Source organism: Callithrix jacchus, chromosome 1, assembly GCF_049354715.1.
Source record: "Callithrix jacchus isolate 240 chromosome 1, calJac240_pri, whole genome shotgun sequence".
In the NCBI taxonomy this organism is placed as follows: Eukaryota; Metazoa; Chordata; class Mammalia; order Primates; family Cebidae; genus Callithrix; species Callithrix jacchus.
In genome coordinates this window covers 75,483,775-75,500,546 of record NC_133502.1, presented here as the reverse complement: position 1 = coordinate 75,500,546, position 16,772 = coordinate 75,483,775, and positions in this window count along the sequence as shown.

Below are 16,772 nucleotides of genomic sequence, written 5' to 3'. Positions count from 1 at the left end.
GGTTCTTTCTTTTTTTAAGTAGCCTATTTTTCGTTACTTTATTAGCTCCTGCTTTACAACTTTCCCTTGGAGCTCAGAAAATTTATTTAAAAATGTATTTAGATGTATGGAGTTTAATTTCATTTTTCATGTTTGGCAAGGAGTAGGTCTTTAAAATAGAAAGAATCAAGTCTTTATTTAGTTCAATAATTGAATTTTGTCTTTTATTATGCTCTTTAATATTCATTTCATTGTGAATTCTTTTTTTTTTTTTTTTTTTTTTTTTTTGCGAAATACCTTTAGATAAATAGTAGATCTTCTGAATATCTGTAAGCCAATGTTTCTGGTATATTACTATACCTTGTTTTTCTAAATATTAATTCAATATTTAGCTATTTATTTACGTAACTATAACTATGTTGTTTTATGAAATTTTTTTAAGAGATGGGGTCTCGATATGTTGTGCAGGCTGGAGTACAGTGGCTATTCACAGGCGCGATCCCATTACTGAACAGCACGGGAGTTTTGACCTGTGCCGTTTCCGACCTGGGCCGGAAGTAGGTAACCTGGTGGTCCCCTCCTCCCTGGAGGTCACCACATTGATGCTGAACTTAGTGCGGACACCCGATCGGCATAGTGCACTACAGTCCAGAACTCCTGGGCTCAAGAGCTCCTCCAGCCTCAGCCTCCCAAATAGCTGGGACTGCAGGCCCGCACCACTGCGCCCAGCGAATTTTTTTATTCATTAAAAAATATCCAGAAACTCTTGTTTTGTTTTCTGATGATTTTGCAGCACTCTGCTTTGGGGAACACATCTTACACCTTAACATCCTTGTTTCGCTGTTTTACAGTGTTTGCTATTGATGTTTTCTTCATTTGCTTCTTTTGCATCAGTTGATCTCTCTCGTATTTTTAATCGTGTTCAAAATGTTTGTTGAGCCTTGAGTATCCGCAACTATCTTTATCTATTTGCTTAAATATTGTCTCCTTAAATGAAGAGAGATGGGTTGTACTAAGACGTAAGTGAGGCCGGCATTTCTAGCATTTGCAAATGAATAAAGGCACCGTTAAGCAACTTTTATGTCTGCTTCAAAGCACTTATTTCTTTCTTGGTATTTTGCCCTTGTTTGCAGGAGTCTGAATATATTGTAGGCTTTGCTCTTTTCACACTGATATCCACAGTTGAATGTGCTAGATTAGCCTGCTTTGTGGCGAGATCGGCTGTCACACCTTTACCTGGCAATAGCACGAGCAGCAGGGGAAAAAAAAAAAAACAAAAACCAGTAACTCCACAGTAAGTTTTTACTTCTTTACCTTAATGATTGTTTCATAGTCTATCTTTTGTCATGATCCTGCTAATTTTTAAAAGAAACTTTATTGAGTTATAATTTATGTACCATACAATTTACTCACTTGAATTGCACAATTCAATAATGTTTAGTTAATTGAAAGAGTTGCACAACCATAGCGCAATCCAATTTTAGAATATACTCATCATTCCACAAAGAACCCTTGTATACATTAGCATTTGTTCCCCGATCCTCCCATCCTGCCCCAGGCCCAGATGATCACTGATCTATTTTCTGTGTCTATAGAGTTGCCTTTTCTGTACATATAAATGAAATCATATATGTAAGTTTTTATGTCTGCCTTCCTTAACTCAGCATAATGATTTTGAGGTTTAATGTGTTTGAGCATATGCCAGTATTTTGTGGATTTTTAAATTGCTGAATAATATTTCATCATATACATATGCCAAATAGATATATTTTCTTCATTCAGCAGTTGATAGATACTTGGCTTTTTTCAAGTTAGGACTAATATAAATAATTCTGCTAGGAACAGTCATATGTATATCTGTATGTGAACATACACTTTCATTTCTCTTGTGTAGATTTTTAGGAATGGATTTACTAGTTTGTGGAGTTAATTTATGCTTAACCTTTTAAGAAACTACAGAACTGTTTTCCATTTCACATTCCTAAGAGCATGTATGACCGCTCCATTTTCCCTATGCTTTTGCTAACTCTTGTTCTCATCTGTCTTTTTGATTATAGTTATTCTAGAGGTTGCAGGCTGCACTTCATAGCAGTTTAAATTGCCTTCCCTGAATGACACATGATGTTGAACATCTCAAGTGCCTTTTGGCAACTTGTACATTCTTAGCTGGCTTGTCTATTCAAATCTTTTGCCTCTTTTAATTAGCCCTTTTGTTTTCTGTTATTGAGTTATAAGAATTCCATATATATTCTGGACATGTCTTTCATCAGATATAGTATCAGTAAATAAAATACTTTCTCCAAGTCTGTGGCTTGACTTTTTATTTTCTTAAGAATGTCTTTTGAAGCAATTTAAAAAAAATTTTTATTAGTACATTGTGCTTTGGTGTTGTAAACAAGAAATATTTCTTAATCTAAAGTCATAAAGACTTACGTTTCTTTCTAATAACTTTATAGTTTTCATTCGTATATTTAGGTCTTGATCCCTTTTGAGTTAGTTTTTGTATACAGTGTGAGACAAGGATCTAATTTCATGCTTTTGTATGTAGATACTCAGCTGTCCCTGCATTGTTTCTTAGAAGGACTATTATTTCCCTGTTAAATAATACTCTTATCAAAAATCAACTGTTCATGAATGTATGGGTTTATTTCTGAATTCTTTATTTGATTCCTTTGTTTTATATGCCTGTTCTATGTCAGTATCACACTCTTTTGATTACTGTAACTTTGTCACAACTTTTGAAATTGAGAAATATGAGTCCTCCAGCTTCTTTCTTTCTCATGATTGTTTTGACTAGTCTGAGATCTTTGTATTTTTATGAATAATATTCACCAGCTAGAACATATTATTTACGTATAGTTCTTTTTATCTTCAGATATGTAGTTGCCAGTCAAAACACTATTTTCCAAAGTTCCATTTTCCACTCTCCCCTGAAGTTAAATTGTGCCATACATTGTAATATAGTTGGATTCATCTGTCATAGTCTGATTTCCATCCTAGTCTCTCGGAACATCCTGGTTCTTTTTTTTCCAATATGTGTGAATTAAAGTTCACTTTTGTATTGAATGCACAGAGTCAGATATCCTACCCTAGTGCCATACAGAACAATTCCATCACCCTAAAATTTCCCCCTGTGCGATTCCTTTGTAGTCAGCCATCCTCTCCTCCCACAACCAATGGCAATGAGCAATATGTTTTTCATCCCATAGTTTTTGTTTCCCGAGTATCATATGAACAAAATCTTACTATATATAGCCTTTTGTGGCTGGTTTCTCTCACTAACAAAATATGTTTGTTTCATTCATGTTGTTGAGTAAATCAATCATTGTTCTTGTTCATATCATTGAATGATACTCCATTTTATGCATGTATCACACTTGATCAATTCCTCTGTCGAACAGCATCTTGTTGATTTTTTCCCCCAGTTTTCAGCAATTACAAATACAGCTGCTATACATATTCAAGTACACAGTTTTATGCCCATTTAAGTTTCTGATTTGCTGTAGTAAATACCTTGGCAAATTATGCGGTAATTTCACTTGGCAAATTCCATGGTAACTATATATTTAACTTTATAAGAAACCGTCACACTGTCTTCCAAAGTGACTGTATCATTTTGCAGCCCTATGAGCAATGAATGAACAATTCTATTGCTCCACACTCTTCCAGCATTTGGCGTCAGCAGTTGTTCTTTTAGATTTTATTTATTTTATTTGTTTTTTTGAGATGGAGTCTCACTCTGTCACCCAGGCTAGGGTTCAAGCTTGAACCCGCCACCCAGGTTCAAGAAATTCTCCTGCCTCAGCCTCCAAAGTAGCTGGGATTACAGGCATGCACGCCACACCCAGCTAATTTTTGTATTTTTAGTAGAAACAAGGTTTCACCTTATTGGACAGGCTGGTCTTGAACTCCTGACCTTGTGATCCACTGGTCTCGGCCTCCCAAAGTGTTGGGATTATAGGTGTGAGCCACCACGTCTGGCCTTTCTTTTGGATTTTAGCTACTCTGATAGGTGTGTAGTGATGTGTCACCGAGGTATTACTAATCTGCATTTCCCTAATGACAAACACTGTTGAGTATGTTTCATATATTTATTTGCCACCCATGTATCTTTTGTGGTGAAGTATGTGTTCAGATCTTTTGCCCAATTTTAAAAATTGGGTTGTTTGCTTTCTTATTTTGGGTTTTATAGAGTCATTTATATATTGTAGATATGAGTCCTTTGACAGACATGTGATTTGTAAATACTTACTCCTGGTCTGTGGCTTTTCTTTTAATTATTTTAACAGTTATCCAGGAGAAAAATATTTCTAATTTTGATCAATCAAGTTTATTGTATTTTTATATGTTATTTTTGGTGTCGTGTCTAAGAAATATTTCTCCTAGGTTTCTTCTAAAAGTTTTATAGCTTTACCTCTTACATTTAGGGCTTCAGTTTATTTCAATTTTTGTGTATGTTATAAAATAAAGGTATATTTTTATCTCACTTTTTTTTTTGAGACAGCATCTCTCTCTATTGCCCAGACTGGAGCACAGTGGTGCAATCTTGGCTCACTGCAACCTCCATCTCCCGGATTCAAGGATTCAAGCTATTTTCCTGCCTCAGCCTCTCGAGTAGCTTGGATTACGGTGTGCGTCACCATGCCTGGCTAGTTTCTGTATTTTTAGTAGAGACGGGGTTTCACAATGTTGGCCATGCTGGTCTTGAACTCCTGACTTCAAGTGATCACCCCACCTCAGCCTCCTACAGTGCTGTGACTACGGGCCTGAACCCCCGAGCCCAACCTCTTTTTATCTTTTCTTATTTTCATGTGTATATCTAGTTATCCAAACATCATTTGTTGAAAAATATTGTAATTTTCTTTTGATATTGATAATTTTTATCTTGGACCTTTTCCTGGGCTACACTGATAAAACTGATAGGCTCTTATCAGTTTTATCAGTGATAATAAATAATTCAGTAATGTTTTTTTTTTCTGGTTTCTATTCCATTCCATATCTTTAAAAACTCCTAAAAATGCTACTGATTTTTAAAAATATTTTTTAAGTTGTTATGAATCTATTCCCTATCTTAGACATTTTCTGCCTTTCCTATGAGAGTCTGATTAAAAACGAAGATAACCTTACTGTTCAATCTGAAATCTTACTGCTTTTCAGCGAATGTTTTGTTTTGATTCATAGAATATCCCCAGCATAAACTGTGTTTTAGTCGCTAACTTCAGGTTCTTAGCATTCTACGGCCTCTGAACAAAATCTACTAATATGAAAGCATTAGGACATAGACACACACACACACACACACACACACACACACACGTTTTTCCATCCAGATATGCCTTCAGAAAACACTGCAATTCAGGAATGTGATGCCTTTCCCAGGGTAAGTCTAACCCAGTGTGTCTGTATTCTCACAATGCCAGCTGGAAGGATTATTTGGGTCCCAGGAGGAACATGCATAGTTCACAGTGACATTCCTCAACGCTTTTTATTTTTTATTTTTGGTTTTGCTGGAGTCTATAGAAATTATTCCCAGATTGTGGCATATAATGTTTAGTCTTCTTTGTTTGAATGCAATTGTGAAGGTTTTGAAAAAATGTACTCCATAGATCTCTTATTAGTAACTTAGGATGGACTTCTCTGATAGAGTTGACAAGCCAGCATCTTAGCCCATAAATCCTTACATTCAGAGAAAAATAAGAAAAACACTGTGATTTAGCACATTTAGCTTGAGATCAGTCGGTAGTTCAGTATTTTCATTTCATGGTCTTCCTAATGGAACAAACAGTATCAGAGGACCTTCATAAAGCACCTGGGGGATTCATGTTTTAACAAGGCAAGATACCAAATATCCAGTGTAATTATATATAATCTATCACAATGATTAAAGCTTGCATGAACAGAGAAGCATAAATTTATCCATAATATGTCAACCTTGAGTTTCTACTGTTGAATTTTTTCTGACAACACTTAAAAGCCAAATTAATTGATTTGATGTTCATCATCTGCTGTCTGTCCTCTGGCATGATTCTTTTATTCTACAACTGAGACATGGTGAGAAGAAAAAAATCCCCAAAGTGGCTAAACCATGAAATATTTAAGAATGTACTATATTCTTTAGAAAAGTGCAACCTGGCTTAAAAAACCAAGTAAGCAAAGACAATGTTAAATCGTTTCACTTTTCTCCCATATCTGACTTAGCTATTTACTAATGTGCCTTCATATTTCTTAACTTTAGAATCCATTTGGTAAAAACAAAAAAAAACCTTATAAATTTTTATTGAGATATTATTCATATATCACACATTTTATCCCTTAAGGTATTCATTTTAAGGGATGTAGTATATTGATTATACAATCATCACCACTTTCTAATTCCAGAATATGTTCAGCACCTCAAAAGACACCTTGCTTCCTATCCTCTAACAAGCTCTAATCTACTTCCTATGGATTTGCCTTTTCTAGACATTTCATATAAGTGGACAATATGTGGCTGTTTAGTATTTATTCATTCACTTGGAATATTGTTTTTAAGGTTCACCTATGTTGTGTCCGAGGATTGATATGTAACAGTACTTTATTCGTTTCATGGATGAATAATAGTCCATATAAATTTATCACATTTTTGTTATTCATCAGTTATTGGTCATTTGGAATGTTCCCACTTTTGGTGACTCCGAGTAATATTGCTGTAAACAATTAGGTACAACTTTGGTGAGAACATATATTTCAGTACTCTCAGACACATATCTAGGAGTAGAATTGCTGGATTATATGGTAATTCTATTTTAAAGTTTTATTTCTATGTTTAGAATATAAAATTCTATGTTTAACTTTTTGAGGAACTGCCAAAGTGGCTGTGCCATTTCACATTCCCACCCCCAATCTATTTTTTAAAATTCCATTTTTAAAGCATCCTCACCCTCAACCATTGTTTCTTTTTAACGTTATAATCATACCTATCCTATGTGAAGCAGTGTCTCATGTGGGTTTGATCTGCATCTGCCTGTTAACTGAGGATGTTGAGCATCTTTTAATGCACTTATCGGCCACTTACATATCTTTTTTGAAGCAACACCCATTCAAATTCTTTGCCTGTATTTTTAATTGGATGATTTGTCTTTTTAATTATAAGAGTTGTAAAAGTCCTTTATGTATTATTTATACTAGATATCTTATGTCTTATACTTATCAGGAATATGATTTAAAGTATTGTTTTCTATTCTCTACATTCTCTTTTAATCTGCACTTATTTTCCAACAATCATAGTTTAAACATTAAATGTTTGTCTTTTTTCTAACATATGGTTTTGGTTCATTTTTGGTTTTCACAAACTAGCCAACCTCTGGGTAAGTAAGATATTTAAAAAATTTTTATTTTACATGAAAAGAATTTTTAATGAGACTGTAATTTGTATTTTTCCCTTCATTCTACAACATCTGCCTCTTTCAATAGCATCTCTCTGTCTGCTATAGCCAGCACCTGAACCACTGCAATCTGTAAGGCTGTTTCACAGCCCCTTGTGCTCCATGAATTTAGCTCACCTCTAAAGATGCCACTGTTTAAAACACATCACCATCTCCAGAGTCTCCCAATTGTTCAGTTTGTCCCTGGGGCTGCCTAGGGGTTTTGGCCACCACTATTCATTCCATTAGCATGGATTCATGGATTCCCATACCAGTACCACCACTATTGCTATCCATCACCCCCATTCTGAAAACTATCCCAAGGCCAAGGATAGACTGACTATTCAGTGTGCTAGCAGCAAACATATAACTTGGTTACCTTAGGTAGGCATTATCAACTGGTAGATTTACTAAAGGCAGGCCAATGAAAATACACATTATACAGTGTTTATTTTGGTGTCCTCTATGACATTTAAAACATTTTAATGTTGATATAATTATAAATAACAGATGTTTCAAAAACAGTACTGTGTGATGTCCTGTAGTTTTTGCCCAGGTTTCGCTAATGATAACATCTCAGGTAACTCTAGTACAACATCTGACTAGGAAATTGACATGGGTATAGTCTACTGACTTTATTCAGATTTCATCAGTTTTAATTGCAATCTCTGGTACCACCAAAGCCAGAGAGATCAGGTAATGCAATACAAAAGAGAGCAGAGTTTTAGACTTGAGAAGAATCTGTCCATAACTCTTCAGACTCCACAAGAAGACCAAAGATCTTAACAAGGTGGTGACTAGTCCCTTTTTCTGTGTTCCTTAAGGGGTCTGAGTCATTAGAAGTTGCCCTGCTTTCAATTTTGCTCACCTACAATTTATTCTGAACATAGCAGCCAGAGTGTCCTGCATGAAGTCTCCTGTCTCCTGATGGCATCACCAACCTCCTGGCTCTGGGTTGCAAAGCTGTATCTAGAACGGCTACTGTCTGCTTCTCCAACTCAGTCTCCCGGCACTCAGGCTCTCCTTCATCACTATGAGGCTATTTGCTGATTGTGGTTTGTCCTGAGCGTGGTTCTGGCTGTGTGCCTGTGCCGATGTATGTATGCCTTCTGTCTGGGAGGCTCTTTTTTCCAGATCTCTCCATGCCATCTTCCAAATGCTCAGGACTCCCTGGTCTGTCATCTCCCAGAGAGGCTTTCCCAAATCTAGTGCACAGAGGTCATTCCTTTGTTCTACTTTCTTTGTAGTGCCATCGCTGTCTGCACTGGTTCTCTAAATCTGCTTTGTCTTCAAATTCCCATACCAGGATGTGTGCTCTACGAGGGCAGTGACCTTCCTGGCTTTCTTTGCTGCTATATCCTAATATCTAGAAGATGGTAGGCCTTCAAGAGATATTTGTTGAATTATAGCTGAAATTTGCTGAGTGATTGATGCCATGCTACTAATATGAGAGAGGTTTCCTGCAGCAGCCATGTGCCTATGTCCCCAAGTTGACATTTCCTCATGACCTGCAGGAACCAATCGTGCTTCTTTCTCTCCACATTCAGACCACTCACATATTCTGCCCTGGAATTAATGACTGCTCTATAAAACTGACAGTGAGAACCCCCACTTCATCACTCCTATGGCCTAAACATAGCATGATAAAACTAAACGAAACCTCATTTGCTAACAGATCCTGTTTTCACTGTGAAATTTAGGAAGCCAGGCCATCTGCTGAGGGAAACAGATTACTCTAAAATTTACTTTTTCATATTTACTGTCAATACCCAATAAATATTTAATTATGAGATACATGATATTACAGTTTTGAAAAATCTCATAAACATAAAAAATGGCTTGTTTGAGGTTTTTCGTTTTGTTTTGTTTTGCTTTTTGACAGTCTCACTCTGTCGCCTGGGCTCCAGTGCAGTGGCACGATCTTGGCTCACTGCAACCTTCACCCTCCAGGTTCAAGCAACTCTACTGCCTCAGCCTCCCGAGTAGCTAGGATTACAGACATGCACCACCATGCTTGGGTAATGTTTTGTATTTTTAGTAGAGATGGGGTTTTACTATGTTGACAAGGCTGGTCTCAAACTCCTGTCCTCAAGTGATCTACCTGCCTCAGCCTCCCAAAGTGCTGGGATTACAGGCGTGAGCCACTATGCCCAGCCTTGTTTGAGGATTTATCCGGTAGAACTGCAGTATCTGATTTTCACCCAGTTAAAAAAATATTATCCTGAAATACATTAGGGTTGAGATTCCGGTTTTTCAGAGGAAAACGTGGTCCTAAATTTATCATGTTGCAACTGAAGGAGGTAGTGGAAACTATGTAAATTGCCCAGAAGTACTATAGGACCATAAAGAATATACATAACAAAATCCCAACAAAATACATTTTTGTGAAACATCTGTTCATAAACTATAGGTTTATTTGGCCAGTGAAAAACAAACGGTCATGGCTCTCCAGGATTGCGTACGAGATAGCTCAAGAATCCAGCCAGTTTGGTTCAGTGACTCTCCAGGATTGCGTACGAGATAGCTCAAGAATCCAGCCAGTTTGGTTCAGTGACTCTCCAGGATTGCGTACGAGATAGCTCAAGAATCCAGCCAGTTTGGTTCAGTGACTCTCAAGGATTGCGTACGAGATAGCTCAAGAATCCAGCCAGTTTGGTGCAGTGATGCCAATGACTTAAGTGAACAAGATGGCCATTAATAATGCTGATCCCATCTGGAGAAGAATTTTGCCAGTGAGCAACTTGAGGGAAATGTTGGCATACTAATAGAGGCTGTGTAAGGGACATAAGTACTCAGAAAAGAGAGCTATTTGCCCCAAATGCTGCTGAGGAAGGAACCCCTTAATCTTCAGGCTTCTGTATTGCATCTCAAAAGGAGAAGCTAGAAGTCAGCCAGAAGGGGACTGGTTGGTGCCACCAGCCAGGGTAAAAATAAGACCCCCTACTGATTACCACAATCTCTCTATAGATTGCAAGCATGGTACGGAGGAATCTTTCCAGAAGGCATTGTTTCTACCTAAACAAGATCAACCCCCACCTAAGCCACATACCCCATGCCTACTCCATGAACCAAGACCCTTCCACATGTAATTTCTAAGGCTGTAAACCAAAGACCCTTTCATGTGTAATTTCCAGAGTTGTAAGCCTATATAAAGGCAGGGTTTTTCTTTGTTAGATGAGCGTGGCTATTAAGGGAGCTGCCTTGCTCTCAGCTGAAATAAATCACCCCTTCTTTCCTAGTTTGGTGTCTGAGAGGTCTGTATCTTGAGGCCATTCCTGCTTCACTGCAACACAATATTATCAAGAGAGTCTCAAAAGTGGCACCTGGGCAATCAGACTAATTTATTTTCCTAATGTTATGTCTGTTAAGTGTGAAACATCCTAGAAGCAAATGAAATCACAAATGCCTATTGTGAGGACTGGAAGCCCTGTGGAAAGAAGTCATCTTTAGGTATAAAGCCTACCTCAAGCAATCACTGTTTTTGTAGACTTTCACAATTCGACTGAAAATGATGACCTATGTTGCCTGCATCTTCTTCTACAATGATGCTTAAAAAGATGGGGTTATCTTTTACTGTGCAGTAGAAATAGATTTTCTTCTTTTAAATGTAAAATTCTAAACTTGCTCAATTTAAATAAAATAGTTTCCATTTGCTGAGCACCTACCACAAGCAAGGTACCTTGCAGAAGCTTCCTGCTCTTCCTGTCAATCACTGACTTCTCACAGCAAGGTCACAGGTAGGGCTTATATCCACAGAGAACTGAGGCTTAACACAACCAAATGACCATTCTCAGAGTCACAGAGCTCAGCGTTGTCCAAGATCCTTCCCTGATTGATGTGCAATATGAGTTCAAACCCAGGCCAGTTGGACTGTAATAAGGTAGGCCCAAATTCACTTCTTGCAACACTTTGGTGCCCATTTTACCAAACAAAGGAAGAAACAGTATTTTCTTTACAAAGCAGAGACATACTGAGACTGAGTAAAAATTAAATGACAAAAAACATTTGTGTATTTTTATATTAAAATGTAATCCCAGCACTTTGGGAGGCCAAGGCGGGTGGATCACGAGGTCAACAGATAGAGACCATACTGGTCAACATGGTGAAACCCCGTCTCTACTAAAAATTACAAAAAATTAGCTGGGCACGGTGGCGCGTGCCTGTAATCCCAGCTACTCAGGATGCTGAGGCAGAAGAATTGCCTGAACTCAGGGGGCGGAGGTTGCGGTGAGCCGAGATTGCGCCATTGCACTCCAGCCTGGGTAACAAGAGCGAAACTCCGTCTCAAAAAAAAAAAAAAAAAAGATGAAGAAAAGAAAAACACAATTCATTTATAAAAAAATATTTTTTCTTAATTTGTGGATTTGTTTTATCTGACTATCCTTGCTTTAGGAAAAGTATATAGAAATTATAGCAGTCTAGCAAGATTGATAGAGATCCAGAAGAGAATTCTCAAAGGGTTTTCAAGATTGATGACATGGGTTTCACTGGCTTTCTCTTTCCTTTACTCAGCATTATATCTAGTGCCTTTCTGTATATCTTTAAGTGTTTGTGAAAATACCATATGAAATGACGGTTAGAAAGAAACAAGATGGAGGATTATTAGCAACTACTGGGATATAATCAGGAGCCAGAGGAAATTGCGGTGTTGTAAGATATTTGTATGCCCATCTGAGAATGCAATGGCCTGAACTGTCAATAGTAAAAGAAAAATACAATGCGGGGTAGTAAGTGAGTGAGAAAGACAGTGATTGTGAACGTGGGCATAGGAACTTTCCACTCACAGCTTAAACTCTTCTGTGGCAACACTTAGGTCTCACTTTTGTCTGTATTCCCTGCTCAAAGCACAATGCCTAACACTAGGACATTCTGAGAAAATGCGGCAGGTTATTTGAGATTATTTCTCCTTAGAGGGGGAAAAAATCTTTTTCCTTCAATCCTCCTAGGTTTTCTGGCTGAAGTTCTGTAAATCTGACTAACAAAAGACAGGTTAAAAAGAGAAAAACAGGTTTATCGACAGGTGCATTGCATCCTGCTTACAAATGGGGCATTCAGAGGTGTGTAACTCAAAGGTGGGGCTTAGAACTTGGGCTTATTTAGCATTTTGGTTTTTGTTTGTTCGTTTGTTTTTTGAGACAGAGTTTCGCTTTTGTTACCCAGGCTGGAGGGCAATGGCGCGATCTCGGCTCACCGCAACCTCCGCCTCCTGGGTTCAAGCAATTCTCCTGCCTCAGCCTCCCAATTAGCTGGGACTACAGGCGCACGCCACCATGCCCAGCTAATTTTTGTATTTTTAGTAGAGACGGGGTCTCACCATGTTGACCAGGATGGTCTCGATCTCTTGACCTCGTGATCCACCCGCCAAGGCCTCCCAAAGTGCTGGGATAATAGGCGTGAGCCACCGCATCGGGCCTATTTAGCATCTTGAAAAGGAACAATAAATTTATAGAGAAGTGAAAGACAAAGGAAAGGGGCCTCAAGGGATGCAACCTGTATGAAGGTAAACATGGGGAAAACTAGTGGAAGAGAAGGGTTAATTGTGCAGGTCCATCTCGTTAATAAAACTTTCCTGGGAGAGGGGCTAAATAGCAGTCTTCATTTCTCAGAAATTTCTGGTTTTAGATAAGCTTCAGATAAGGGATGCTCCCAAAAGGTGGTTTTTTTTTTTTTTCCTTCTACATCTGTTGATTTTAATTTGCTTCCAGCTCCAAATAATTTTATGCCAAAGTGGTCTATTTTCGGGGCCTATTTTGGTGCCCTTCACCTCACACCGGCAGTAACAGGTGAGATTATTTGGGCTGCATGAAGAGGGGCCAAGCCATGTGGAACTGTTGCAGCTTGGTGCCTGGAAAGCATTCTCTAAGACAGGAATCTGAGTGTGGGAAGGTTTTTGGGAGATGGCCTTGAGAAAGAAAAAAGCAGGACTGGGCAGAGGGGCGAGGTAGACTGGGAGCTGTCTCCAAGGCCCCGCTGGCCACTCCGGGAACTCTGAAACTGCGGTGGCTTCTCAAACCTCCCTGAGCAGGGAAGGGGCTGGGCCATGATGTGCCCACTCTGATGCCCAGAAAGGGAGCTGTGGCCATGGGCATAGTGGTTGTCTTCAATGGAGCTTTTCCAGATAGGGCTGTCGAAAGCAGGTGCTGAGCTGTGTGGGACAGCACCCGCTTCAAGCAGAAGCAGCTTAGCCCATCAGGCTATTTTCAAATTCTTTGTAATTAAGGGTCTCCTTAGCAAAACCTTGAGATATACTTATCAAAAACATTGTTATCTTACTGTAAACAAATTATATACTTTTCAGCTACTAGTGTGCAACATTAATAATTGCTGACCAACCAAAATTTAACTCAGATTTTAGAAAAATATATGAAAGTGTGTCCAGTATTTGACAGTGTGGGTGGAGTCAAGTTCTACCAGGAAGAGTATAATAACAGCCATCAGTTAAAATAGCATTTGGGAATCAAAATTATATACAGAAGAATGGTGGAACTAGGGTTTGTTAATCATTTTGACCTACAATATGAGAATTCCTTTCGAAATTGCTGCAGCATTCAAGTTAAATACATTACTTAGGTAGGAATAGGTGTAAGTGTGTGCATCTTCATGTGTATACAATATCAGATAAAAATTTGTGTGTGTCCATTTCTTTTAATTCACTTCTATTCATCAGTTGACAATAATTTTACCCTGAAAATCTGATACTGGGTGTTAAATGGTGTTTTCATCCATTGACTATTATTCTAGAAATTGATCACTCTGCATTATAAAGAGGTCAGGAACTTTACGAAGTATGCAGATTTTCCCTTTTTTTCTTGAGGGTTTCTATGACCCATGAGAACATCCACTGGTCTTCTCCCAAAGGGGTATAAATATAGGGGTGAAAATGGACCCCCAATCCCATCAACTTTCCAGAACCATGGGAACTGCACAAATGTTCCTGGAGATGGTTTTGGTGGAGTCTCATCAATGAACACAGTCTAGTGCACCGGATATGTCCACGAGTTTATTCACTGGCCCTTGGACAGACTGAGGGTGGGAAGTTTAATAAGACCCACTGGCCTTAGGTCTTGTAATGAGAAAATCTAGGTATAACAACTCCTGGCCCAGTTATAGAGTAGCTGTGTGAGTTCTGGAAACTTTCTAAGCTTTTCCAGCCTTTATAAGGTAAAAACACTCATCTTACAGAGTTCTTGTAAGTAATTGAAAGCAACTTTCTGAACAACACATTCATTTTAGAATTCAATAAGAACCTCGGATAAACCATTTCTAACTCTAACCTAAAATCTCTGCTGCTGTGGCTCCGGCCTACTCCTCCCACAGAGGCTCTGATGGCCTCGTCGTCATCCTCTGTCCCCATACCTTCCTGAGGCTTCTATTTTCTGTCTAAGCAATCCCAGTTGCTTGAGCCTTTCCTCCAGGGCCTTATTTTGATTAACCGCTCATAATTAAAATTAAATTTGATGAACTGGAACCAAAGCTTTTAGTTGGCTTCTTTTTATCACTTTGCTTGCTTAATTTAGTAAAATGCATAACACGGAAAGAGTATAATTTTCTACTAATTAGAGGAAGGCTGAAAAATAGAGTAATTTTCTGAATAAAAGAGACAAATTCAAGATTCTTAATTTTCTTTGTATATCTGAACTTACTGTAAAAAATAAAATCCCTTTGATGTGTAAAAATCAGCTCAAATTCTCAGGAGATATAATAATTTGTTGCAAAAAAAATGTATTCTGGAATATATTTATCATATACCAGACTACATTTCTTATAACTGGAGAGAGTACCTTTTATACAAAAGTTTCATTTTATTTTTAAACTCATTTCTTAATATAAACAAATGTGTGAAAAAATTTTTAAATTCATCATATATATCATAAATATCACATATTATAAATATATATGATATACAATATCATAAATTAATAAACAGAAAAACTCAGATATCCAAATGAATTATGATTTATAAAGTTTATTTTTAATTAATCAAAAGCCTTAAATCGATGCATAAAAAGGGGCTGAAGCTATGAAGCCTGGGAGGTAAAAGGAAGATGGAGGATACCTGTCAGGAGATTGAGAACTGGAAAGAATCTTTGAAATGTCTGAGTGAGGACTAAGCTCTAATTTTTAATTTTGCTCAAATTCCTACCTAAGGGGTCTAGGATGTCATGCCCTACAAACCATAAATTCTCATAAGATGGGTTTTATTTGACCCTATGTATCGTGACTAACTTTCCAGTCTGACTCTGGCATAGCATTAAGAGACAAGGAAAAAATATTTAACCCCAAAATGTATTTCTTTGCCTTACCTTGACACTGCCCCACAAAGTCTCTAGTGGGAAAAATCCACATCCTATAGTTAGTCCCGTTCTACCTTTGTTTTCCTTCCTTTCTTTCCAAATCTAGAAGATAATCAGCTAAGAGCCAGGCACCCTTTTAGGTCTGATAAAAAACATTTTACAACCTGCTCTCTCTGAAGTCTGCTGTCTGAGAGCTTCCTCTGCACAATAAAACGTGGTCTCCATAATCCTTTATCTTAACCTGAACATTTCCTTTCCATGGATCCCAGAGCTTCAGATAAACTCAACAAATTGTCAACCAGAAAATGTTTAAATTTACCTATATCCTGGAAGCTCCTCCACCTTTGAGTTTTCCAGCCTTCTGAACCAAACCAATGTATTTCTTAAATGTATTTGATTTATGTGTCATGCCTCCCTAAAATATATAAAACCAAACTGTACCCTGACCACCTTGGGCACATGTTCTCAGGACCTCCTGAGGGCTGTGTCATGGGCCCTGGTCACACATTTGGCTCAAAATAAATCTCTTAAAATATTTTACAGAATTTGACTATTTTCGTTAACGTGAGCTGACACACCTGAGTGAAAATGACCCAGGATGTGTATGTAAATTGAGGACTCTGAGTAAGTAGCAAACTCCATTAAAGAATATAGCTCCTGGCTGGGCGCGGTGGCTCGCGCCTGTAATCCCAGCACTTTGGGAGGCCGAGGCGGGTGGATCACGAGGTCAAGAGATCGAGACCATCCTGGTCAACATGGTGAAACTCCGTCTCTACTAAAAATACAAAAATTAGCTGTGCATGGTGGTGTGTGCCTGTAATTCCAGCTACTCAGGAGGCTGAGGCAGGAGAATTGCCTGAACCCAGGAGGCGGAGGTTGCGGTGAGCCGAGATCATGCCATTGCACTCCCGCCTGCGTAACAAGAGCAAAACTCTGTCTCAAAAAAAAAAAAAGAAAAAAGAATATAGCTCCTGTTAAGTAAAACCATTCCCACAGCATTGTCAAGAATTTCGTGCTGGCTTCTGTACAGAAACACAGCTCTAATTAAGCATTAATCAGGCTGCACTTTGGCTCACTCCCTTGTTGCTGAAAGGTA